We start from the raw sequence: 26,085 nt of genomic DNA, 5'->3' as shown, positions 1-26,085 counted from the left end.
CATTCCCCGGGGGGCCTCTGAGAAATGAACTGAAAATTCTTCACAGAACATAAAAATTCTGGTACGGTTATTATATGCAGAGGGATGAAAAACGCCAGAACTGCTGAGTGGAGGCGACTCTGAGTAGAGTGGCCCAATGTTTCAGCGCTCTCGGGTCATCCCAAAGTGTTCATCTTGGCTGCCAGTTACAGAGCTTATCACGCCCCAGGCTGTAGGTGGATTCACCCCAGCTCTCCTCACAGTTCAGTTCAGTTCAGCCACTCAGTCGTGTCCGACTCTTTGCGACCCCATGGACTGCAACACCCCAGGCTTCCCTGTCCATCACCAACTCCCAGAATTTACTCAAACTCATGTCCATTGAGTCGGTGATGCCATCCAACCATCTCATTCTCTGTCGTCCCCTTCTCCTCCCGCCTTCAATCTTTCCCAGCATCAGGGTCTTTTCAAATGAGTCAGTTCTTCGAATCAGGTGGCCAAGGTTTTGAAGTTTCAGCCCTGACCTCTCCGAGCTAGAGACCCAGCCCTCTTCACTCTATCATTATTTGTCAGGTATCCTTACTTATACCCTTCAGAGAGTAATCACAGTCTTAGTGGCGGGGTTTGTGTTTTATTTGGGTCTCCCCTCTCTCAGACTGAAAGCTGCCATGGGCAGGGACCCAGCCACTCGTGTTCATGGGGCTATGGGTCCTTTCAGGGGCACACAGGAGGCCCTCAAATGTGCAGTGTCATTGTTCGTCATCAGATCGAGCTTCTTGTTTACAGAAGAGGAAACTGAAGCACGGAAGAAATGTGACTCACTTACCCAGGGCCACACACTTCACAAAGGCAAAGCCACCAACCTCTGGAGCAGCACTGTCCCCCCAGATACAATGTGAACCCCAAATGCAATTTTAAATTTCTAGTACCCACGTTAAAAAATGTAAACATAAACCAATGACACTAATTTTAATAATACATTTCACGTAGCCAATATATCCAAAATGGTCCCGTTGTAACAAGTAATCAATGTTCAAGTTACTACTGAGATCTTCCTCATTCTCTTTTTCCCACAAAGTCTTTGAAATTCAGAGTACATTTTCCACTCTCCAGGGCACACGAGCACATGACTTAGGAGACTCATTCACAAGTATTCTGAGCACTACTTTTGGAACCACCAGCAGCAGCAGCGCTAACATCTACTGTATACCGACAGGCTCTGGGCCATCTACACAGTTATTTCTGACCTCCACACTGACCCCAAGGGCTCGGGACACTGGACTTTCTCCATACTGAACAGAAGAAAAAAGTGAAGCTGGGAAAGATTAAGTAACAGGCTCAAGATCATCAAGCTAGCAAGGTGAAGTTAGGAAATTAACTCACATCTGACTCCAAGCGGTAGCAACACATTTCTTGGGCACCTACTGCATGCCTACGTCCTGTGCTAGGAGACAGAAAATATGACAGATTAGGTTCCTGCCCTCACGGTGCTTTCAGTCTAGTTTATGAGGACCAGGGCCATGATCACAAATGGGGAAACAAACCCACTTCAGATCTTCATGTCAGAAGCAACAAGTGGACAAAGGGGACAGTAACAGTGGACGGGGCAGGTGGGCATCTCCCAGGGAAGGGCAGGGAAGACCTCTCCAAAGAGGGGAAATTTAAGCTGATATCAAGGGTGAGAAGAAGCCAGTTCTGGAGCGGGCAGGAGATGAAGAGGCCAGGAAGCAAGGGGCAGACCTAACTGCAAAGCATCTGGCACATTCCAGGAACACACAGAAAGGTGGCTGGGCTCCCTGCCTGTGCCAGCTGCCTCTCTGGGCCACTCGGGTGCCCCGTGCCGGCCCTCCTGCCTCTGGGTACTCCCACACTCTGGCTTGGAAAGTGAGAAATCAATAAACCGTTCTCCAGATATCAAGAGCAAGTCAAGGCTGGAGGTACCCAGCATAGAACTGGGCAGGGAGGACACATCCACAGCTATCTGATGAGTGTCTGAACAGATGAATTAGTGAGTACTGGGAAGAGAGAGTGGAAACACCAGAACAGAACCTTGGCAGCTAGGGCCCCAGGAAGAAAGTTTTAACACTTTAAGCCATGCTTCAAACAGTCTGCACAATAGCCAAAAGGTGAAAACCTCCTAAGCGTCCATCCTTGAAATGGAAATAATGAATAGGTCACAAAATGTAGCCAATCCTTACAATGGAACATTACTCAGCCTTAAAAAGGACTGAAGTATGGACGCATGCTATGATCTGGATGAATCTTGAGGGCATTATGCTCAGTGAAAGAAGACACAAAAGGCCACACATTATATATGAGTCCGTGTATATGAAATTCCACAACAGGGGAATCACAAAGACAGAAGGCAGGTGGGTGGCTGCCAAAGGCTGGGGGAGGGGGAAGGGGTTTTCCTTGGGGGTGATGAAACTGTTTTTAAACCCAGAGGTATTGGCTGTACAACATTGTGAATATATTAATACTAAATGCCACTAATTTGTATATTTTAAAATGGCTAATCTTGAATTCCAGCTCAGCTTTAAAAAGTACAGGGGAAAGGAGGAAAAAAAAGAATTGTTTCGACAGAAGAGTCAGGTGGTGATTCTGCTAAATAAAATAAAACCCCATGTCTCAGAAAGCAGGTAGGAGGGATCAGCCTCCAGAAGTACCAGAATAGAAATGGAAAAGAGAGAAGATGGACTTTCCAAAGCTAGAAGAAGTAGAAAGCGACTTTACCAGATCACTCTCACCTCCACCATTTGATGCCGTTCAGTCGCTAAGTTGTGTCCGACTCTTCGCGACCCCATGGACGGCAGCACGCCTCCACTGCAGATGCCTGGAATCCTCAGGGTCTGTCCCACAAGGGCAGCAGGACACTCCTCAGTGGTGTGTCCCACTCCCCCCAGGCCTGGGGAAGGGGCCAGGGGCCAGTCCAGGGCTCCTGTATCAAAATACAGCCGAGATGGAGGCTCGGGGGCCAGCAGGCCGAGCCAGCGCATCCCCTGACCTGGCACACACAAGGGCATTACTGCCACGATGGGCGGCCCTTGGCAGCCCCAGGATGGCCACAACAGAACCTCCTTTCATTCCCTAGAGTGGCCCTTCAGCCAAGTCTGGGCCGCAGGGGAGAAAGGACGGCAGGAAAGCGGCATCCACACAGCACACGGGTCCCCTGGGGTCTAGCTGGGGCTTTAGGATACACGACGGGGCCTGTGGATGATTCCAGGACCTGGAAAGGATAAAGGGACACACGAGCCACACAGAGAGGACAGACCGACCTCACAGCTGTTTCAGGTGTGGCTGTTCCAGGGACAGCATCACAGATACTACCTAGCGCACGAGGCTGGGCCTTCCCCTCTGTTCTGCATCTCATCCTCGCACCCACGTGGTCTGCAGGGACAGGGCCTGGGGCTATGCCCATTTCACAAATGAAGCCACTGAGCTCCAGAGGGTTCAAAGGGAACAGACCATCATCCACGGTCAGTATGTTGCAGAACCAGCATCCAGTCCCAAGGCTTCCACCAAAGCCTCCTGTGCTAAATTATAATGCTGCTGATGCTTGCTTTTTCTACAAAACACCCACAAGGCAGGATGGGGTCATGGTTAAGAATGTGACCTGCCAGTTTGGGAAGACGGAAAAGTGCTGAAGATGGATGCTGATGGTGGTTACACAACACCATGAAATACTCAATGCCACTGAACTATATGTATATATTTAAAAGATATTTTAAGAAGTCATCAGGTACCGGGACATTAAGAAACTGTGGGATCGAAATTTTTAACAATAGGTATCATACGGAACCACATTCTCTGAACATGTATAAGATTCAATTAGAAGCTAACAAAAAATATAAATTCTTCCCCTTCTCAAAAAAAAAAAAAAAAATAACATGGGCTGCCAGTTTTGTGACCCCGGGTAGACTTCAGAGCCTCTATGTGCCCACCAATAAAATGAGAAATGCAAGCATCTTCCTCCGGGGTTGTATCCAAGTGAAAATCACTCAGTCGCGTCTGACTGTGTGGCCCCATGGACTATACAGTCCATGGAATTCTCCAGGCCAGAATACTGGAGTGGGTAGCCTTTCCCTTCTCCGGGGGCTCTTTCCAACCCAGGGATGGAACCCAGGTCTCCCGTATTGCAGGCAGATTCTTTACCAGCTTAGCCACAAGGGAAGCCCAAGAATACTGGAGCAGGTAGCCTATCCCTTCTCCAGGGGATCTTCCCCGACCCAGGAATTGAACCAGGGTCTCCTGCATTGCAGGAAGATTCTTTACCAACTGAGCTATCAAGGAAGCCCCTGGGGTTGTGTTCAGGACTGGGTGAACTCAAACCAGGGAGAGAGCACAGACCAGGGGGCAGCAAACTTCTGCAAAGGGCCAGGTAGTAAATGTTTCTGACTTGACAGATGTCTGCGCCAACTGCCCAACTCTGCCAGTACAGGGCAGAAGCAGCCATAGACAGCAGGTACACAAATGGGCATGACTGGGTGCCAATAAAACTTTATTTACAACATCAAGCACCGGGTGGATGAGCCATAGCTTGTAGATAGTCTGGCCTTTGGTATGTACTCAGGCGATGTTTCCATTAAGGAAAACAGCATTTGTCTCAATTCATTTCCATAGATCTCAGTGAGAGGAACAGTATTCCTTGTGGTTCTGAAAATAAATACTATCACCAAAGACAAGAGCAGAGGCCCCCTCCCCACTGGGGAGCTGGCTCCTCCCTCACTCTGAGAACCCCAGTGCCCTCTCTCTGCTGCCCCGTGCAAGCTAAATGGTGTCAGTCGTGTCTGACTCTTTGAAACTCTATGGACCGTAGCCAGTCAGGCTCCTCTGTCCATGCGATCCTCCAGACAAGAATACTGGAGAGGGTTGCCACGCCCTCCTCCAGGGGATCAGGGGATCTTCCCAATTCAGGGATCCAACCCACCTCTATGTCTCCTGCATTGGTAGGCAGGTTCTTTACCACTGGCGCCACCTGGGAAGCCCCACTGCTGGGTACCAGCATGTTAATTACACCCTGGTAATTAAGACCTCCTGGGTCACTCCCTCAAACACTAGTGCCCCTTCCCACTCCCTACAGGTGAGGCTCCTGACCCCTGCCCTTCACACCGTGAGGGCCCCAGGACCCCCTTCCTGGCCCTTGCTCCTCACTGCTGACCCACGGTGCCCGGGCTGTCCCTCTGGCTTTGGAAAGGCATAAGAAAAGAAAACATTTTCCGAAGGCATTCAGGGCTAGAGTGACAAGCCAAGGTCCCTCTGGTGGCCAGCCTGCAGGCCTTTTTCTGAGCCTCAGGCTACAGCAACACCAACAGCTACTACTGGCTTTAAGGTAACATGTTTCTATTAAAAGCACTAAGAAGGCTCTTCTGATTGATTTCTCACACCAGTCCTGCAGGAAAGTTGTCTTTCCGTTACAGGAATCGGCGTGCTTCGTGGAGCAACACCTAAGCTCTGGAGGGAGACCATCCCCCGCCTCCACCACTGCTTAGTTCTTCCAGCTCCATCTCCAGACACAGCCCCTAACAAGGGGGTTCATGCAATCCTTACCCTGCCTGCTGCTAGGCAGTTTAAATTAAGATAATTCATGGCAAGAGTGGGAGTTTAAGCAACCATAGAGAGCTGTTTTCATTCAGTGAACATCACAAGAAAGGAACTGGGCACAGAGAGGTTAAGTGACTTGCCCAAGGTCACACAGCCAGTAGGGTCTGAGCTGGTTCCTCGGCACACGTCCTGTAACCCAGCCCTGTTCCTTCACAGCCCACCTCACCTAGCTGATAGCTTCAGCCTATGATCATTATTTTCATTAAGGGTTTTCCCTAAAACAGGGAACCAACCAACAAGGACTTACTATACAGCACAGAGAACTAGGCTCAATACCTCGTAATAACCTATAATGGAAAAGAATCTGAAATATATATATAACTGAATCATGTTGCTGCATACTTGAAACTAACATAACAATGTAAATCAACTGTATTTCAATAATTTTTTAAAGAGTTTTCCTAAGAAATGGATGGAGATGACTCCAGCAGTGAGCAGGAAAAAGTCCAGACAAAAGAGGCATCAGAGGATCTGCTCTGGGGCCAGTGGACTCTGAGTTCAGGATTCTGGCACCGTTCTCAGCACCTTCTCACACAAGTCTGCACAGTTGGAATTAGTCAACATGGCACCCATCTCTTTCATCTTTCATTCTTGCTTATTGAATATTTAGCTTATTGGCCTGATGATGTTAGCTTGGGAAGGACAAAGAAGGTGAGGGCCTCTAACCTGGGCGTTTACTCTGTGACAAAGCTAAAGGGTTTATTTTTCCAAATCACGTATCACACACTCCTTCATCATCATGTTGTTGCTGTTCAGTCGCTAAGTCGTGTCCAACTCTTTGGGACTGCATGGACTGCAGCATGCCAGGCCTCCCTGTCTCTCACCATCTCCCAGAGTTTGCCCAAGTTCGTGTCCATTGAATCATCATCATCACCACTTATTTAAGTGCCTCAGATGCCCAGAGGCCACACTTCTGATCCCCACACCAATTAAGCCAAAGTCGGACCACTGCCCTTATTTGTACAGGAAATAGAGGCTCAGAGAGGTTAATCCTCTTGCCCAAGATCACACAGCTGTCAAGAACAGGACACCAGTGAGCGCAGCTTCAGGAGCCCTGCAGTTTGGTCCAACCACAGAGGGGAAGGAGGCAGAGACAGAAGAACCAGGATTCACCCCAGCCTCTTGTCTCCTGCATTGGCAAGCGGGTCCCTTAACACTTAGGGAGATAAACAAACCACAGCACACAGGGGCACCTGCTGTTGCTTAATGCCTTCCTCAGAAACTGTTCTTTCTGCCACTCATCTCCCAGCCTCAACGTGCTCTGTGCACTAAGAAATCGGGCTCCAGGGGCCTCCCTGGTGGCTCAGTGGTAAAGAATCCACCTGCCAATGCCAGAGACATGAGTTCGATCCCTGGCCCTGGAAGATTCCACGTGCAGCGGACCAGCTAGGCCCGGGCGCTACAACTATTGAGCCTGTGCTCTTGAGCCCAGGAAGGAACCACAACTACTGAGCCCTAGTGCTGCAAATACTGAAACCCAAGCACCCTAGAGTCTGTGCTCCACAAATGAAGCCACTACAATGAGAAGCCCATGCACCACAACTCGAGAGTAGTCCCCACTCTCTTCAACTCGAGAAAAGCCCTCACAGCAATGAAGACCCAGCATGGCCAAAAATAAATTTAAAAAGAAAAAAAAGGGAGGGGAGCTCCATCCTGCCTCCTCCTCGTGAAGCCTTCAAGTTGGAGGAAGGGAGCTGTCATGCTCTCTCCCTCTGCACGTGTCTCTCTTATAGCGCTGACAGTACAGGTGCCTCCCCAGGAAGACAGAGCCCCACCAAACACGTGCTGCCTCTCAGATCTCACTGTGCCTCTCATCTCTGGTGGGCAAGGTCTTCTTAAGGAAAAATGACATAAATATTATACAATGTACAGATATAAGGTTCTGCGAGAACTAAGTGTGTGTTAGTCGCTCAGTGGTGTCCGGCTCTTTACAACCCCACGGACTGTAGCCAGCCAGGCTTCTCTGTCCATGAAGTTCTCCAGGCAAGATTACTGGAGTGGGTTGCCATTCCCTTCTCCAGGGGATCTTCCCAACCCAGGGATCGAACCCAGGTCTCCTGCACTGCAGGCGGATTCTTTCACCGTCTGAGCCAGCAGAGACGTGAGAGATAAGAGAACCACACAATCTGTTTGAGCAGAATCAAGGAACACCACAAGACTCTCCACCACAGAATCTCCCACCACGAGAGCTGGGATGTCATATGAATAGGAGTTCTCCAGACACACAAAGGAGGGGAAACTTTTGGGGAGGAAACACAGCCTGTGGGGAACCCCTAAATGTGAAGACAATCTGGGGACACAGGGGTGGCGTGTCTGCCTCAGACTTTGTGGCAGGGAGAGGGAGAGGTGGTCCAGGGAAGCCGGGATGGGAAGAACTTGTGAGGAGGTCATGGAGGCAGGGGGAGCTGTAGGTGATTTGTGAAGGAGAAAAAATGGCAATGAATTCATTTGCTGGAACCATATTCTGACCCTTTTGAGGGGCTTCTCGCTAGGACAAGACTCAAGGCAAGAGTGAACACCTCCACCCCAGACTGAACAGGGATGTTTAGCATTACAAACCACAGGCAGGCGTCTCAACAACAAAAGCTTTGCAATCATCCATTAGCCTCCACCGAGTTGTACAAAACAAAGATTGCTCAGAGCAGCGAGTTAACAAATGTCCTGCTGGACAAGCATCCTAGGGGCAGGAAAGAAGGGGGGCTCCTAACCACCCCATCCCATCTCCAAATCTGCCCCTCCTCCTCATCCATTCCGGCTCATGGGAGAGCCACCCACCTGCTCAAGGCCCTGGAAAAGAAGCGGGCCCCTCCTATAGCCTTGGCCCCCACCAGTGGGTCACCCTGAGATGGGAGGCGGTATACCCTTAGACCAGATATTTACTCTGGGTGACTCCCCCTGTGAGGAGCTGAGGCTACCTGCACCCTACTCCAGGACCTCTTAGTCTGATCAGGGAGGCGGAGGCTATTGGATAGGATGGCAGTGTGTCCAGCTCTGTCATACAGGGACACTCAGGTGGGGGGCAGGGGAGGGTGGCCCGCCGTGCTCTCCCTGCCTTCTTCTAGAAGGAGCTATCCAATTGAAGTAGGGATGTTCCAAGAGGGGGAACAGCACAAGCAAAGGCCAAGGACAGTGTGCCTGTGAGTGTGCAAGGAAGGGGTGGGGGTGGCGGAGGAGGACCAGGGTTAGATACAGTATCTCTGGAGCTTACAGAGCTGGGCAGAGGCTGGCGCAGAGCCCAGGCCGCCCCAGACGTCCGGAGAAGGGCAGACCAGAGTGTGTGGGGAGGGATGGTGCTGGTGGTGTGTACGCGGGAGGTGGGGGTGTAGGGTGGGTGGTGGCTGCTTTTAGGTAAAAGGCTCCAGCGTGGGAAGCAGCCTCTATCAGGGATGACAAGACCGGATCCTCAGGAGCCTGAAGCCAGGAGGGTGGAGTGATGGAGCGAAGGGGCCGGGGGGCGAAGGCGCGGGAGGCCCGAGAGGTGGCTGGCCTGAACGCAGGGCATCCGGCAAGGTGCCGGGCCCCGCGGGAACCAATCCCTGTGCGCCATCTCCGGAGGCCGAGTGCGCCCAGGACGCGCCGGCCAGGCAGGAGGGTGGGTACCAGCCTTTCTTCGCGTTTCTCTAGCCTCCTCCCCGGCGCCCACGTGGGCGGAGCAGCCTGGGGGTGTGCAATGCGTGGGGTGGGGCGGCCTCGCCCTCCCGGCCCCCAGCCTCCAAGGCGCGGCCCTGGGGCTCCATCCTCTGGGCCATCTCGCCCGGCCGAGATCCGGGGGACCCAGACCTACTCAGTGGGTGGGACATCCAGGGAACCGGCCGACCACGCCCCCCCATCCCCCGCGCCACTCCCGGGACGCACCCGGTGGGTCCCCATCCCCCTCCACAGATTGGGGGCGGAATGGGGAGAGGAGTGGAAATGGGGGTGGCGTGAGGAAGAGAGGCGGGGGAAGCGTCTGTAGGGAGGCGACGCAGAGTCCTCCGGACGGGATACGCCGCAGGGGGATTTGGAAGGGAGTGGGGGATGGGAACGGAAGGGTGGGGAACCTCGGAGGTGAGATGCGAAGGTGGCAGCGGTATTAAAGGGGGCGCGAAAGGCTGGAGGAGGGTAGAGGCAGGTGGGCGATGGGGCGGGGCGGCACCGGTCACTGCCTCCCTTGCCACTGTGCCAGCCCCATCGATCGCAGGGTCCGCGGGTTCCCTTTGACCAGCGCGCGCCTCCCGCCCCCCCGCGCACCTGTACCCACCTGCTCGGTGCTCAGGCCCGAGCCGGGCAGCAGCAGCAGCAGCAGCAGCGGGCGTAGCGAGTGCAGCCCCGCACCGCATCCTCCGGCCGCCCCCTCCCCGCCCAGAGCTACGCTGCCACCGCCCCCGCCTTAAAAAGGACAAAACGGAACGGAAGAAGGATTCATGCAAAATTTAAAAAAAAAAAAAATCGAAAGAAGCAAATGAGAAAGACGGGCTGATGCGCGCGTGGCTCGGCTGGGCGAGGGGCGAGGTGCAGCGACGCCGGGTGACCGTGCTCCGGGCAGCCGGCCGGCGCGTGCCGCACACTCCCGGCTGCAGCTCGCTCAGCCGCCCGCCGCCCTGCTCGCAGCGCGGCCCCGCCCCTCACCCGGGGCGCCCCTCCGGTTGGCCCGTCCTCCTGCCAGTCAGAGGGTAGGGCCGGACGCTTGCCCCGCCCCAGCCCGGGGACGTTGCCGGGAGCTGTTCTGCCGCCAGGAGGAGAGTTTCGAGGAGGCCTGAGTTTGCGCAGTGGACCCGGCGACTTGTGCCCAGGAGGAGCGGGGGTCCCGCTGCTGAGCTCCTCCAAGCTAGCAGCTCTGCCGCCGGCTTAGTCGAAGCTGCTGTTGCAGGCAGACGGCCCCACCTAGAGCTAAGGGCCCCAGGAAACTTCACCTCCATTTTGGAGGGGGTGTATATCACCTGGAACTGTGGCTGTCCGGGGCCACCCATGGTCTAGAAGACACAACCAGAGATAGCGATCTGAAGGTCAGGGGTTAAAGGAAAATACTGAATGTGTCACAGCCAGCAGGTGGCACAGACCTGGTGACTAGGCAAAAGAGCGTCACCCAACAGTAGTAAAATGGACCAGGTGATGTCCACCTGAGGCTTGAAGGAAGGGTAGGATTTAGTTAGGCAAAGATTCATTCATTTGCTTTCATTTTATCTCCTTTCGTTTGATCTCCTTGCAGTCCAAGGGACTCTCAAGGGTCTTTTCCAGTACCAGGATTTGAAAGCGTCAGTTCTTCAGTGCTCAGCCTTCTTTATGGTTCAATTCTCACATAATGTTACATATTTGAGAATCCAAAGTGTAAGATGGGAAGATGGGCAGAAGCCAGCACATGCAGGCTACAAGAAAGAATTTGTTTATCCTGAGACTGTCTCACCAGGTAAGGGGGTCTGTAGGACCCCTGTCAGATTTGTCTAAGTGTATACATCAGGATAAGCTATGTGGAGCCCAAGTAACAAATGAACCCAAATATCACCATCTTGTTTTTTGCTCACATCCTACCTGAACCAGCAGGGCGCTCTGCTGGCTCTAGTCAGTCAGGAGCCCAAGCTGAAACCATGTACGCATAATATTTTTGGCACTTTGAATGAAAGGTGGCAAATTTTACCAGCTTTTAAAGTTTCCACTTGGAAGAGACATATCACTTGGCTTTATGGTTCATTGGCTAAAACAAGTCATCGGCCATGCCTGACCTGAATCAGGGCGGGAAGGGCAGACCTCCCATGTTCCCAGTAGACCTGGAATATCTGTGAACAGATCTAAGACTCTCATTAACAGATACACTGGCTGTCTTTGAATCTCAGACTGAAAAGGCAAGTGGAGATCAAAGAGGTGCGTGCGCATAGCTTCGGTGACAAGGGAAGAGGAGCATCAGAGAGGGTCAGGTAGTTGATTTGGCAGGACTTACTCAATGCTTTGTAGAAGGCAATGGCACCCCACTCCACTACTCTTGCCTGGAAAATCCCATGGACAGAGGAACCTGGTAGGCTGCCATCCATGGGGTCGAGAAGAGTCGGACATGACTGAGCAACTTCACTTTCACTTTTCACTTTTCACTTTCATGCATTGGAGAAGGAAATGGCAACCCACTCCAGTGTTCTTGCTTGGAGAATCCCGGGGATGGGGGAGCCTGGTGGACTGTCGTCTATGGGGTCCTACAGAGTCGGACACGACTAAAGCGATTTAGCAGCAGCAGCAGCAGCAGCACTCAATGCTTGGTCAAGAGGCACCCAGAGAATGGAGGCACTGGGGACAGGCCTTGGTGTTACGAGTTGAATTGAGTTCCAAAAAAACCAAACATTGAGGTTCTAACTCCCAGTGTCTCAAAATGTGACCTTTTTTGGAAATAAGGTCATACAGATTAATTAGTTAAAATGAGGTTGTACTGGACTTTCCTGGTTGTCCAGTGGTTTGGGAATCCATCTACCAGTTCAGGCTACACGGGTTCAGTCGCCTGATCCAAGAAGATTCCACATGCCAAGGGGCAATTGAGCCCGTGTGCCACAACTGCTGAAGCCTGCACACTCTAGAACCCGTGCTCCACAGCAAGAGAAGCCACTGCAATGAGAAGCCTGTGCATCCGGACCAGGTAAAGAATCTGGCTGCAATGCAGGAGACCCTAGTTCAATTCCTGGGTCAGGAAGATCTGCTGGAGAAGGGATAGGCTACCCACTCCAGTATTCTTGGGCTTCCCTGGTGGCTCAGGTGGTAAAGAATCTGCCTGCAATGCAGGAGACCTGGGTTCGATTCCTGAGTTGGGAAGATCCCCTGGAGAAGGGAATGGCTACCCACTCCAGTATTTTGGCCTGGAGAATTCCATGGTCCTTATAGTCCATGGGGTCGCAAAGAGTCGGACACAACTGAGTGACTTTCACTTTCTTACCTGCTCACTGCAGCTAGAGAAAGCCCGTACACAGCAAAGAAGACCTAGCACAGCCATAAATAAATAAATAATATTTTTTTAATGAGGTTGTATTGAGGTGGGGTGGTCCTTAATCCAATATGACTGGAATCCTTATTAAAAGGAGATTTAGATGCAGCCCTGGGATTTCTTTGGAAGGAATGATGCTAAAGCTGAAACTCCAGTACTTTGGCCACCTCATGCGAAGAGTTGACTCATTGGAAAAGAATCTGATGCTGGGAGGGATTGGGGGCAGGAGGAAAAGGGGACGACAGAGGATGAGATGGCTGGATAGCATCACTGACTCGATGGACGTGACTTTGGGTGAACTCTGGGAGTTGGTGATGGACAGGGAGGCCTGCTGCTGCTGCTGCTGCTGCTAAGTCACTTCAGTTGTGTCCAACTCTGTGCGACCCCATAGATGGCAGCCTACGAGGCTCCCCTGTCCCTGGGATTCTCCAGGCAAGAACACTGGAGTGGGTTGCCATTTCCTTCTCCAGTGCATGAAAGTGAAAAGTGAAAGTGAAGTCACTCAGTCATGTCCGACTCTTCACAACCCCACGGATTGCAGCCCACCAGGCTCCTCTGCCCATGGGATTTTCCAGGCAAGAGTACTGGAGTGGGGTGCCATTGCCTTCTCCAGGGAGGCCTGGCGTGCTGCGATTCATGGGGTCGCAGAGTCGGACACGACTGAGCGACTGAACTGAACTGGATGCAGAGACACACACAGGGAGAACACCATGTGAATGCGAAGGCCGAAAATGGGGTGATGCATCAGTGCCAAGGAATGCCAAAGATTAACAGCAAGCCCCCAGAGCTAGGAAAGATCCCTGGACTAGACCTTTCCCTGGCACCTCCAGAGGGTGCATAGCCGTGCTGCCACCTTGATCTCAGACTTCTAGCTTCCAGAACTGAAAAACAATCAATTTCTCTTGTTTAAGCCATTGAGTTGGGGTACACTGATACATGTATATTAGTTAGGGGTTATGTTTGACTGTTGGAGAAGGCAATGGAACCCCACTCCAGTACTCTTGCCTGGAAAATCCCATGGACGGAGGAGCCTGATAGGCTGCAGTCCATGGGGTCGCTAAGAGTCAGACACAATCGAGTGACTTCACTTTCACTTTTCACTTTCATGCATTGGAGAAGAAAATGGCAACCCACCCCAGTGTTCTTGCCTGGAGAATCCCAGGGACGGGGGAGCCTGGTGGGCTGCCATCTATGGGGTCGCACAGAGTCGGACACGACTGAAGTGACTTGGCATAAGCAAACTAAGCATTTTTTTCTCATTCAGGAAGAAACCCAAAGGTAAACCTCCCCGATTTTATCCCCTTTCACTCCTTCATCCTCAACACAGACTTTTCTTCCTCAGAGTATCTTCATGGTGGCAAGATGGACACTCTTCCCCTAGGATCCCAACACTACTCCAGTCAAGATGAAAGGGAAGGGCAAAAGGCATACCTCAGCTGAGTTGGCTCCCTTTAACCACTTTCCTGGAAACTCTTCTCAGAGACTTCTATTCTTTTTTCAATTAATTTTTTAATTGAAGTATAATTGCTTTACAATGTTGTATTAGTTTCTGCTGTACAATAAAGTGAGTCAGTTATATGTATGTATATATATATCCCCTCCCTCTTGGACCTCCCTTCCACCCCTCCAATTCCACCCCTCTAGATTATCACAGAGCACCGAGCTGAGCTCCTTGCACTGTATAGTAACTTTCCACCAGCTATCTATTTTACACTTGTGTGTTAGTTGCTCAGTCATGTCCAACTCTCAGCAACCCCATGGACTGTAGCCTGCCAAATCTCCTCTGCCCGTGGAATTCTCCAGGAAAGAATACTGGAGTGGGTTGCCATTTCCTTCTCCAGGGAATCTTCCCGACCCAGGGATTGAACCCGGGTATCCTGCATTACAGACAAATGCTTTACCGTCTGAGCTACTGCTGCTGCTGCTGCTGCTGCTAAGTCGCTTCAGTCGTGTCCCACTCTGTGCGACCCCATAGACAGCAGCCCACCAGGCTCCCCCATCCCCAGGATTCTCCAGGCAAGAACACTGGGGTGGGTTGCCATTTCCTTCTCCAATGCATGAAAGTGAAAGTGAAATCGCTGAGTCATGTCTGACTCTTCGAGACCCCATGGACTACAGCCTACCAGGCTCCTCCATCCATGGGATTTTCCAGGCAAGAGTACTGGAGTGGGGTACTGCTGCTAAGTCACTTCAGTCGTGTCCGACTCTGTGCGACCCCATAGACGGCAGCCCACCAGGCTCCCCCGTCCCTGGGATTCTCCAGGCAAGAACACTGGAGTGGGTTGCCATTTCCTTCTCCAGTGCATGAAAGTGAAAAGTGAAAGTGAAGTCGCTCAGTCGTGTCTGACTCTTAGCGACCCCATGGACTGCAGCCCACCAGGCTCCTCCATCCCTGGGATTTTCCAGGCAAGAGTACTGGAGTGGGGCGCCACTGCCTTCTAATGTCAGTGCTACCCCGTCAATTCATCCCCCTCTCTCCTTCCTCACTGTGTCCACAGTCCACTCTCTATGTCTGCGTCCCTATTCCTATCCTGCAAACAGGTTCATCGGCACCATTTTTCTGGATTCCAAATATATGCAATAATATATTTGTTTTTCTCTTTCTGACTTGCTTCACTCTATAGGACAGACTCTAGGGTCATCCACATCACTACAGTGCCCCAAATTTCATTCCTTTTTATGGCTGAGTAATGTTCCATTGTTTATATGTACCACCAGGTCAGTATCACATGGCCACCTCTGGCTTCTTGAAAATTATTTTTAAAAATTAAAGAGGGTTCATTGTTGCCTGAAACAAAATCAGGGTTCTGTTGGTAAGGAACTGGGGAGAGGATTTTGAGTGGGCGTGGACCAGGTTTCATAGCACCTGGAGCTTTCACAGTTTTGGAGGTTCTCTTTAAGAAAAAGAAATTTTAAAATTATATGACAAAACCAGGTACAAAAGTGAACGTTTGTTTAGAATAATTTTAAAAATCAGAACAAATGTTTAAATGTTTTAAGTTGTCAGCTATCACAAGCAGTATAAAATCCAGGAAATAAGATAATATTTTTTTATGAATTTATTTATTTTTAATTGAGGATAGTTGCTTTACATATCGTGTTGCTCTCTGCCACACATCAACATGAATCAGCCATAGGTGTACATATGTTCCCTTTTTCTTGAACCTCCTTCCCATCTTCCACCCCTTCCAAACCCTCTAGGTTGTTACAGAGCCCTGGTTTGAGTTCCCTGAGTCATATAGCAAATTCCCATTAACTGTTTTACATATGTTAATGTATATGTTTCCATGTTACATTCTCCATATGTCCCACCCTCTCCTTCCTCCCCTCTGTAAGTTATAATAATTTTTAATTAACTAATACTGACCTTTATAATCTTTCTCTACATTTTTTTTCATCCTTTTGGATTGTGTCTCCATAAGACAATTTTGCAATATTTTTTTCTACAGAGAAAAAAGATAATTCAGAGTACTCCTCTGATGATGGATTTTTTTTTTAAGTGTTAATTAGGAAATTTTCTTTTGGCTTCATAATTCATCACTAGTAGTCATGGACATTTTTAGGATTGTTGTCAAATTTGGGACAACCTTTATCATTCTTTCATAAGTGAACACTAGGATTTGGAAGAATTGCTTCTTCTCTTTTTTTCAGTTTCTCCTTGCGATTTTATTAATTTGGGGGATAAAAGGCAGTTGTCCAAATTCAAATAAATCTTCCAGAAATTGTATAAATCTTCCAGAAGATGACTCTGCCAGTTCTTCCAAAACCTCAGTGCCCCTCACAGGCACACGGGGAAGCGTATAAAACTGCAGATGCCCAGTTCCTGTGCTCCACTCAAGTGGGGCCTCGGAATAGCAGGGCCCAGGAATCGGAATTTTATTAAGTGCCTCTGGTGATTCCAGTGTCTGCTGAAGCCTGAGAGGCCCTGGATCAGGTGATTCCAAAGTTGTCTTGTGACTCAAGTTCTGCAAATCCAGGTCACCCCACGGGAAGGACTCCCTTTTAAACTTCATTCCTCCTTTACCCATATTCTCAGGCAAGGTGCCCCTGGGTTGGCACAGCGTAGGGGAGGTCACACTTGGCAGTCATCAGAGTCGCTCAGGGAGCAAGAACTCAACCTACACAGATCAGCTAAGGATATAAACATTGCCCACGAAACACATGTCAAGTCATCCTCCAGTCAACTTCCCTTCAGCTACATCCCCAAAATGCCTTCAGCCACCCCAGCACTTCCCAATAGGAGAAGTATGATGATGCGAAATTGGTGGGAAAGGGGGGGGAGCTGCGGGCTGAACTGGTCTCCCCGCAGATTCGAACGTCCTAGCCCCCAGCACCTCAGACTCTGACTATATTTAAAGATAAGGTCTTTAATGAGCTAATTAAGGTAAATGAGGTCTTTAGGGTGGCTCCTAATCTGTATGACTGGTGTCCTTATAAGAAGAGGAGATTAGAGACACAGACACGCACAACAGGAAGGCCACATGAGGACACAGGGAGAAGATGGCCATGTGCAAACCAAGGGGAGAGGCCTCGGAAGGGACCAACCCTGCGGACACCTTGACCTTGGACTTGTAACCTCCAGAATTGTGAGAAAATGTTTCTGTGCTGTCCGGTCTATGGTACCTTGTTATGGCAGCCCTACAGTGGTCTTGACCAATTGCAGCTAAAATATCTCACTTTTGCAAAATTTCTAAGACTGTGTGACCGCCTGAACCCATAGCTCAGGCCCCTCAGAGCTTGGAGGCACCTGCAACTTCACCATCCTTAGCTTTGCAGTACATCCACGCCCCTCTGCCACCCTGTGCTCACTCCACATCCTCAGGACAAGCCGATGAGGCAGGTATGGTCACTTCCTTCTCACTAGTGCCGAGGGTCCCCGGGACATAGCAAGCAGCCACGAGGGGGCCAGGAACCCATCCTCTCCTCCAAAAAGCGGCCTCCCTGGCACATGGGCTTGTGGTGTGCGACCCAGGCCAGGATGTCACGGGGGTGTAGGTCAGCTCAGCATCATGAGGACATCATGCCTATGATGGCCATGAACTTCGGAGAGTGTTGGAGAGGGGATTCTGCCAGGGCGAACTTGAAGCTCTTGCTTATCTCTGCAGGAGCCAGGCTGCCTGCCCTGGATCCTGCCTCTGCCCCTTCCTAGCTGATGACCTTAAGCAAGCCATTGCCCTTTGACTTTCCTTGGTTTCCCCATCTGTAAAGTGGAGCTTATAATGGTAATAACCTCCTAGCTTTGAGTGGAGATTAAATCAGTTCAGTTCAGTTCAGTTCACTTGCTCAGTCATGTCCAACTCCTTGTGACCCCATGAATGGCAGCACGCCAGGCCTCCCTGTCCATCACCATCTCGCGGAGTTCACTCAAACTCACATCCATCGAGTTAGTGATGCCATCCAGCCATCTCATCCTCTGTCGTCCCCTTCTCCTCCTGCCCCTAATCCCTCCCAGCATCAGAGTCTTTTCCAATGAGTCAACTCTTCGCATGAGGTGGCCAAAGTACTGGAGTTTCAGCTTTAGCATCAAAGAATACCTTCCTTCCAAAGAACACCCAGGGCTGATCTCCTTTAGAATGGACTGGCTGGATCTCCTTGCAATCCAAGGGACTCTCAAGAGTCTTTTCCAACACCACAGTTCAAAAGCATCAATTCTTCAGCGCTCAGCTTTCTTCACAGTCCAACTCTCACGTCCATACATGACCACAGGAAAAACCATAGCCTTGAGTAGACGGACCTTTGTTGGTAAAGTAATGTCTCTGCTTTTGAATATGCTATCTAGGTTGGTCATAACTTTTCTTCCAAGGAGTAAGCGTCTTTTAATTTCATGGCTGCAGTCACCATCTGCAGTGATTTTGGAGCCCAAAAAAATAAGTCTGACACTGTTTCCACTGTTTCCCCATCTATTTCCCATGAAGTGATGGGACCAGATGCCATGATCTTTGTTTTCTGAATGTTGAGCTTTAAGCCAACCTTTTCACTCTCCTCTTTCACTTTCATCAAGAGGCTTTTTAGTTCCTCTTCACTTTCTGCCATAATGGTGGTGTCATCTGCATATCTGAGGTTATTGATATCTCTCCTGGCAACCTTGATTCCAGCTTGTGCTTCTTCCAGCCCAGCGTTTCTCATGATGTACTCTGCCTATAAGTTAAATAAGCAGGGTGACAATATAGAGCCTTGACGTACTCCTTTTCCTATTTGGAACCAGTCTGTTGTTCCATGTCCAGTTCTAATTGTTGCTTCCTGAACTGCATACAGATTTCTCAAGAGGCAGGTCAGGTGGTCTGGTATTCCCATCTCTTTCAGAATTTTCCACAGTTTATTGTGATCCACACAGTCAAAGGCTTTGACATAGTCAATAAAGCAGAAATAGATGTTTTTCTGGAACTCTCTTGCTTTTTCCATGATCCAGCAGATGTTGGCAATTTGATCTCTGGTTCTTCTGCCTTTTCTGAAACCAGCTTGAACATCTGGAAGTTCATGGTTCACGTATATAAATCTCTGTTGGTTTCCTAGGGCTGCCATAAAGTGGGGGGGGGGGGGCCTTAAAACTGTAGAATTGCCACAAACTGAGAGGCTTAAAACAACAGAAATGTATCATTTCTGTTGTTTTAAGCCTCCCAGTTTATGGTAATTGATTATGGCAGCCCTAGGAAACCAATAGATGTGTAGATGTAGGGGGTAGGGGGAATGGGATGAATCACGAGGTTGGGATTGACATATATATACTACCATACATAAAACAAATAACTAGTGGGAACCTGCTAAATAGCACAGGGGGCTCGGCTCAGTGCTCTGTGATGATCTAAAGGTCATCAGGAGTGGGATGGGGTGGGAGAGAGGGAGGAGATATGTGTATACATAGAGTTGAGTCATTTCGTCATTGTACAACAGAAACTAGCAGCATCCCAAAGCAACTATACCTCAATAAAAAATTAAAACAAATACAAAACAACAGAAATGCGGGCTTCCCAAGTGCCACTAGTGGTAAAGAACCCGCTTGCCAATGCAGGAGATATAAGAGATGCGGTTTCGATCCCTGGGTCAGAAAGATCCCCTGGAGGAGGGCACGACAACCCACTCCAGTATTCTTGCGTGGAGAATCCCATGGACAGAGGAGTTTGGTAGGCTACAGTCCACAGGGTTACAGAAGACCCCGGTTTGATTCAAGGATCAGAAAGATCTGCTGGAGAAGGGATAGGTTACCCACTCCAGTATTCTTGGGCTTCCCTGATGACTCAGCTGATAAAGAATCCTCCTGCAATGTGGAAAACCTGCGTTTGATCCCTGGGTTGGGAAGATCTCCTGGAGAAAAGAACAGCTACCCACTCCAGTATTCTGGCCTGGAGAATTCCATGCTCTGTATAGTCCATGGGGTCACAAAGAGTCAGACACGAGTGAGTAAACTTCACTTCCATCCCTTCAGGGCAGGTGCTGTGATTCCCATATTCTAGATGAGACAATGGAGACTCAGAGAGGCCAAGTCACTCTAACAAAAAGGATCTGGAAACTACAGCCAGGTCTCTGCAATCCCAAGGTCATGCTCTCCATCAATTCATTTTAAAATCCAAAGGATGGTGATGAGAACTATGCTGAGTGAAAGCAGCTGTATGATTCCATATATATAATTGTATCAAAATAACAAAATTCTAGAAATAGAGAACTGGTTAGTGGTTGCCAGGAGTTGGGGAAGTGGCTGTGACTATAAAGGTTTAGCAATAGGGATCTTTGTCTTGAACTGCTCTGTATCTTGACCGTGGTAGCCGCACATGGAGCTGCATACATAAAATTACATAGAACTAAACATACATACATGAGTTCATATAAACCCAGGGAAATCTGAATAAGGTGCATGGTTGGTACCAAGGTTAATTGTGATACTGTGTTATATGTTGGCGCGATATTACCATGGGGGAAACTAAATGAAAAGTACAGTGAGTTGCTCTGTATTTTTTCTTACAACTGCATGTGAATCTACAATTGTCTCAGAATTAAAAGTTTGCAAAAAAGGACAATGGTGACCATTAAAGTAGCTGATCAAGGCTCTTGCATAGGACAGGGCTCTTCCCTTTGGCAGGCATATGGCGCGGGGTGGGGGGATTCTCCTCCAGAAACAGGGTGGAGCAGCCTTGAGGGAGGCAAGGCAGGAAAGCACCCTAGTTCTCTACCACCGTCAGTGTGGGGGCTCCAGCCTTCTCAGCCACAAGGTCCCTGGGCCAGAACAGGCTTCCTTTATCTCTTTTCCCCTTTCAATGAAAACAGCTTTCTGTGGACTATTTCTGGTTCTATGAATAATACATGCTTATGTAAAAAGTTCAAACAGTACAGGCAGATATAAAGAGGAAAACAAAGTTCACCTTGAATCTCAATGCACAGGGTTACCCTCATGGGCCCCCGGGTGACTGGTCTTCATGCAGCTCCTCCAGTGCAGATACATGTGACTAATTTACATGAACGGACTACTTTTATGCAGCATATTTTATTATGGAGGCTTGTAATTATATGCTATATACCTGCAGATGTACACACAAGCACACACACACGCAGGGATTTGGGGAGTCATTGAACCCATCGTAATTACATTTGTCTGCTTCTAACTTGTCATGCTCATCAACACCTGGTGAAAATCCCTGCCAGCATCCAGAGGGAACGAGACTCACCCTTTTGAAAGGTTGAAAGGATGGCTCCCATGATTGCGGCGTCCTTTTGTCCTCGCCAGCTGAGAACTGTGGACAATAAACACCCTTGCATGTGCGTCCTCACATAGCTTTCTACAGATGGATTCCCAGGCACGGAATTGCTGGTTTGAGGTTTAAACTTTTAGTAGACATTGAGAGGTCACCTTACCAAGATTCTGTGACACCTTACCCTTCTATGTCAAAGTATTTATTTCCCATCATCAACCAATGCTGATGCTACAGCATACTATAATTGTTGCCATTATGATGAGAGTAAAGTGATATGTCTTTCTTATTTTAGTTTTCATTTCTCTGCCTATTGGGAAATTTGGCAGAATTTGAATATATACATAACTTAGGATTTGCTCTTTTGTGAATTGTCTGTTCAACTCTTTTTAGTTGGGGCTTTTTTCTTTCTTTTTTTTTTTTTTGAGGGGGGGCGCTTTTTTCTTTTTTCAGTTTTTAACATGACATCTTTGCCTGTCATGACTATTCAGGCACTTTTTCCAAATCCAGTCTTCATTGCTGGATGAACTGTGAATTTTCCTCCACCTGTGGCATCTTTGTCACATAATAACAAACTTTTATATAATCAAGTATATAAATGTTTCTCACTTTATATTTCTTATTAAATATAGTTTCTGAGTTTTATTCATGGTAAGAAAGTCTCCAAGATTTCTAGACTGTACATGCAGCCTCTTAGATTTTCCTGCAAGAAAAAAATTGGTTTCATTAACAGTTATTAGGTAGTGTTTACTCCCAGTATAGCAAATTGAAAAGTGGCTTGACTGGCAAATGTGACCCTATAAAATACTGAAATAGAAGTTTTATATTATTACAAAAATATTTTCAATCTGAAATATTGCAAGAATGCCAAATAATATATATAAGGTATGTATTCTCCAAAGCTCAATAGAAAATTTCAGGAAAAGTCAGTTGCATTATATACCGCCTTAGAAAGAAAGATTTCTTGAAAGAAAGATTGAGAAGAAAAATGAGGAAAGAAAGAAAAGGGGAAAAGGTACACACAAAATCCGTGATGATATATGTATATGCATGTATAAAAGAATATATACGCATATAAAAGGAGAAGGAGGCAGCAGAGGATAAGATGGTTAGATAGCATCACCTACTCAATGGACATGAATTTGTGTAAACTCTGGGAGGTAGTGGAGGACAGAGGAGCCTGGTGTCCATGGGATCCCAAAGAGTCAGACACAACTTAGCGAGTGAACAACAACATATATATATATACATATATATATGTATATATATTTGGAGAATATATACCTTATATATATTATTTGGCATTCTTGCAATATTTCAGATTGAAAATATTTTTGTAATAATATAAAACTTCTATTTTAGTATTTTATAGGGTCACATTTGCCAGTCAAGCCACTTTTCAATTTGCTATACTGGGAGTAAACACTACCTAATAACTGTTAATGAAACCAATTTTTTTCTTGCAGGAAAATCTAAGAGGCTGCATGTACAGTCTAGAAATCTTGGAGACTTTCTTATCATATATGTATCATATATATACATATATGTGTGTGTGTATATATATATACATACACACACACACGCAATGTAATATTACTTAGTCATAAAGAAGAACAAATTTTGCCATTTGCAGCAACATGCATGGAATTAGAGGGTACTATGCTAGGTGAAATAAGTCAGGCAGAGAAAGACAAATACCATATAATTTCACTTATATGTGGAATCTAAAAAATAAACTAGTGAAAATAACAAAAAAGGAGCAGACTCAGATCTAGAGAACAAACTTGTGGCTACTGGTGGGGACTGCAATATAGGGGTAAGAGAGTGAGAGATACTAACTTTCGGGTGTAAGACAGGCTGCAGGGATGTATTGAATAACACAGGCAATAGAGCCAATATTTGGTAACAACTGTAAGTGATGTGCAACCTTTAAAAATTATATTGAATTTTTTTATTTAAAAGAAAACTTGCAATTAAAAAAAAAAGCAGTGAAATTACACTGCACATAAGCAGTATAGCCCCACAAGGACTTGAGAGAGCTTCAGGTGATTGTAGTCTTTCAAACAGTAAGAAATTTTGATTGCCCCTTCTGAGAATAAAAGATGAACAGAAGATTCAATCCACAACTATTAAGCAGAAACTGGTGTGATCATAGGATTCATTACTCTAAGATTTTACTACAGTCAAGGAATAAAAATATTAAAAAATAATTGTCATTTTACCCACCATTCAACTTAAGAAATAGAATGTTACCATATCACATAAGCCCTTATGCAGTTGGTAACCATTCTTTTATATCAGTATATATATTAATATAGTGTTTCCCAGGTAGCTATAGTGCTAAAGAACCCACCTCCCAGTGGTGGGAGACATAAGAGACTCGGGTTTGATCCCTGGGTCAGGAAGATCCCCTGGAGGAGGCCACGGCAATTCGCTCCAGTATTCTTGCCTGGAGAATCCCATGGACAGTGGAGCCTGATGGGCTACAGTCCATAGGGTTGCAAAGAGTCGACCCTAAGTTGTGCTGAAACAACTTAGCACACATTTATTAATATATATTCTACAAAGTTTTACTTTTTACAGGACACTGAGGTTTTAAAATTCATCCATTTTGACACATGTGAATGAACTGTAAATAGAGAGTCTGGTGATTTTTTTTTCCTATTTAAACAGTACAGCAATGGACACAAGGATTCATATCTCCTGAGGCACAAAGATAGATTTCTAGAGCAGGGTTTCTCAACAGCAGAACTATTGACATTTGGGGTACGATAATCTTTGGGAGGAGCTGTCCCTGGCCTCTAACCACTAGATGCCAGCAGCATCCTCCCACCTACCTGTGACAACCAAAAATGCCTCCAGAGAGTGACAAATGTCCTAGACAGCAAAGTCACCCCAGGTTGAGAAGCGCTATTACAGAGTATGTGCCATAGGAATGGAATTGCTAGATCATGGCCATGAACATCTTCAACTTTACAAGATAACCGCCAAATAGTTTTCCTAAATGTTCATGCCAATTAATTTTCCAACCAACGTTCTCCAAAAAATCCAGTTCCTCCTCATCTTTGCCAACACATACTCTTGGCTAAATGTTAGGTTGTTGCTGATCTGGTGAGAGTACAGTGGTGTCTCAGAGCCATTTAATCGTGAATTTCTCTGACAGCAACTCTTGCTGTGTTTCTGGCTACGCATACTTTGTCTCAGTGAACGTGCCTTTCCATGTATCGTGCCTATTTTTCTACGAGGTAGTCTTTTTCATATTATTTCAGGGATTATTTATTCTTTCTATATACTAATGTCTTGTTGAGCATATGTTTTACATATATCTTCTTTCAGTTATGAGTTTGTCGTTTCATATTAATATACTTTACTTGGGGTGAATAAAAACATTACTTTTAATACAGTCCATTTTTCAATCTTTTCATTTATGATTTGTGCTTTTTGCATTTTAAGAAGTTCTTCCATATCTTGAAGCACTAAAAATATTCTCCCATATTCCCTTCTAAATGTTTTAAAGTTTTACTTTGTCGTTTTAAGAATTAATGCCCTTGGAATTGGGTTTTGTGTGCACTGTGAGCTAGAGATCCTATTTCAATTTCTTCCCTGATAGGAATAGCCAGTTGTCACATCATCACTTATTTAAAACTCCATCCTTCCTCACAGTGAACTGCAGTGCAACCTGTGATACATATCAAATTTCCATGTATTCATGGTCTGCTCTTTTTATCCCATTTGTCTACCTCTGTGTCAATATCACACTGTCATAATTACTTTAACATTATAGTAAGTATTAATATCTGTCAAAGTTTATCCCGCCTCATTTGAACATCTTTTAAAGGAGCATTTGAGCTATTTTTAGCCCTTTGCACTTCCATATACATCTTGGAATTAGCTTGGCAAATTTTGCAAAGATCCTTATTTGGATTTTGATCAGAACTGCTTGAAACCACACAATTTGGAGAGCTGCGACACTATATCAAGTCCTTATATTGATAAATACCTCTATTTACTTGGGTCTTCCTAAAAATCTTTCTGTATGAAATTATAATTTTCCATGCTAAAGTCTTACATATCTGTCAGTAAATGTATTTCTCATTTTGTTTTGCTACTGTAAATGGTATTTTTCTTAAAATGAAAAATGTTCTTTATATGATAAGTTTATGTGTTCATTAAATAAAGCTGATTATAAATGTGCTGTTCAGATCTTATTTTTTACCTGCTCTTTTTTCCTCTTTGGCTTACAAATTATCAAGAGGTACATTGACAATTCACACTCATTTTGGATAGCTACTATCAAGAAAGCCCAGAAAACAACAGGTGTTGAGAGGATGTAGAGAAACTGGAATTCTTATGCACTGTTGCTGCGAATGTAAAAATGGCACAGCCACATGGGAAATGGTGATTCCTCAAAATGTTAAATACGGAATTACCACGATGGTGGTTTAGTCACTAAGTCATGTCGGACCCTTGCAACCCCACGTACTGGAGCCTGCCAGGCTCCTCTGTCCATGGAATTTCTTCAGGCAAGAATACTGGAATCGGTTGCCATTTCCTTCTCCAGTGGACATTTGGACCCAGGGACTGAATCTGCGTCTCCTGCATTGTAGGCTGATTCTTTACTGCTGAGCCACAGAATTACCACAAGAACCAGAAACTTCACATTTATACACAAAAGAAGTGAAAGTAGGGCCTTGAACAGATATGGGTACACTCATATTCACACCAGCATTAATTACAATAGCCAAAAGGGGGTTGTTGTTCAGTCACTCAGTTGTGTCTGACTCTTTGCAACCCCATGGACTACAGCATGCCAGGCTTCCTGTTCATCACCATCTCCTGGAACTTACTCAAACTCATGTCGATCGAGTTGGTGATGCCATCCAACCATCC

At 47.2% G+C, this 26,085-nt stretch overlaps 1 protein-coding gene across 3 annotated transcripts in view; it reads right to left on the bottom strand.

Annotated features, from left to right (window-relative positions):
* Window positions 1-10,145, bottom strand: part of LOC109560663 (janus kinase and microtubule-interacting protein 1) — a 226,405-nt gene extending 216,260 nt beyond the window's left edge. For 2 of the 3 annotated variants that reach the window (XM_019963075.2, XM_070791778.1), the window contains exon 1: window positions 9,818-10,145. The gene's annotated coding sequence lies outside the window, so the exon portion shown is untranslated. Of the gene's footprint in view, window positions 1-2,723; window positions 3,048-9,817 lie in introns of those variants that run through there. The other variant, XM_070791774.1, reaches the window with a different exon arrangement.
* Window positions 10,146-26,085: the final 15,940 nt, after the last annotated feature.

This window comes from Bos indicus, chromosome 6, assembly GCF_029378745.1.
Source record: "Bos indicus isolate NIAB-ARS_2022 breed Sahiwal x Tharparkar chromosome 6, NIAB-ARS_B.indTharparkar_mat_pri_1.0, whole genome shotgun sequence".
Classification (NCBI taxonomy): Eukaryota; Metazoa; Chordata; class Mammalia; order Artiodactyla; family Bovidae; genus Bos; species Bos indicus.
This window is presented reverse-complemented; position numbering and strand designations above follow the sequence as displayed.